This window comes from Macaca thibetana, chromosome 10, assembly GCF_024542745.1.
Source record: "Macaca thibetana thibetana isolate TM-01 chromosome 10, ASM2454274v1, whole genome shotgun sequence".
In the NCBI taxonomy this organism is placed as follows: Eukaryota; Metazoa; Chordata; class Mammalia; order Primates; family Cercopithecidae; genus Macaca; species Macaca thibetana.
The window spans coordinates 42533521-42535183 of NC_065587.1; the positions used below are offsets into that span (position 1 = coordinate 42533521).

Below are 1663 nucleotides of genomic sequence, written 5' to 3' on the forward strand. Positions count from 1 at the left end.
AATTTTCATATGTTGGAAAAAACTAAGTGAAAGAACACAATTTGTCTTCTCCATGAGGTTTATATACTTTACTTTCAGTGAAAGCAGCTCTGTTTCTAACAGGGTGTGCAGTAAATATTTAATGGCAGGATGACGACATTTATTAAAACAAAGAGCCACGATTACACTAGTATATCTTTGAACTAGAAGATGCCATCAAACTTATGAATACTTAATGAGCACCTACTGCATGCAACTTACAGGTGACTGTAGAGATGCTGACGTTTAAGATGAAGAGTTCCTCCAAGTCTTCATATGCATTTTAGGAAACATGAAAACAAATATTTTAAGAAGCTTAATGATCTCAGTGAGTATTTCCTAGATCCTCATTAGCAAATATGCAGTGTGCTAAAGCTTTGGGTCCTGGGCAGCGAAGAAATGAGTCTTGGCCTCATCTAGGGCTCACATCCTGGTGGCAGCGAATAGCCCCCTGACCCAAGGTTCTGACAGCCCCAAGTCCAATCTTGGACTTATGCAAATATTTTATATTTGCCAATTACAAAAACTGTCCCCTTAGGGAGGTGGCAAGGTCCCATCCTGGGAAAGCATACTCTAAAAGGCCTGCAATTTAGACTCATTTTCCACCCTAGCCTGTCACTAGGGCTGGCAAAAACAATGAAACTCTGGCTAAGCTAAAGCTGACAAGTCTATTCCCCCTCATATGAAAGTTGGCTGCTGAGATAATCAAGCTTCAATCTCCCCTCACAGCACTCTTCTACTTGCTAGCTACATCTTCCCCACGTTGATAAGACCACAGGTCTGATTCATAAAGTGAAGAGAAAAATGAGCTGGAAACGGTTAACCTGAAAATTCAGATATTTTTCTAGTGCACCTGCCTTTTTATCTCTAAAAAATAAGTTTTTAGGCTAAAAAATAGGGCTGGAGAGCGAGTGGGTCTGAATTCATTTGTGACCTACCAAAGAATTTAAACCAGAGTGCAGACGGTCTCTTCCAGTAGAAAATTTTATTTTCATTGTTTTTTATGAGTAGGCAAACACATCTTACAACATTATCAATACTAGAATTTCACACTCAGCAAGTCAGACTTCACACATTAGTCCAAACAGGAAGGCCTAAGAAGCATTTGAGATCACAGGTGAAAAATACAGTGATAGACCCAAAAATCACACGGTAAGCTGAATTTCACTTTGAATACTTACCAACCAGGAATTTTAAATTACACAATATACAAAAGCAACAGCCAACCAACCACTACTGAGGGTATGAGTTCAGGGCAATTCCCATGCAGGGGACCTGGGTTCTAACTTGAAAGTCACACAAGTGTCACCCACAAATGGCCTGTCACCCAGCACAAGTAACGGTCCCCATTTGAGTCACTCGGAAATCTGAGCAGCAGGGCCAGAAAGCACTGGGGATGTTGAAAATGGGAATGAGGGAAGCTAGGAAAAACACATTCAAACTCTTCCCACCAGGGCTCACAGAGGCTGCCGCTCCACGTGGCAGAAGTGAGCGCAGCTGGGGAACCCCTTTCCCCTAAGGTTGCTGCGTTTCCCAGAGGTTGTCTGAAATCTCAACTCAAAACCCCACGCTGATGCTGGGCAGGACGCACATTCCTGAGGTTACAGGGTGGGAAAGGGGAGAAAAGGACAAAGGAAGCTCGGAA

The 1663-nt window shown here is 42.6% G+C and overlaps 1 protein-coding gene across 1 annotated transcript in view; it reads right to left on the reverse strand.

The window, feature by feature from the left end:
* Window positions 1-1663, reverse strand: part of RBM38 (RNA binding motif protein 38) — a 493989-nt gene that overhangs the window by 33798 nt on the left and 458528 nt on the right. The window lies entirely within an intron of this gene.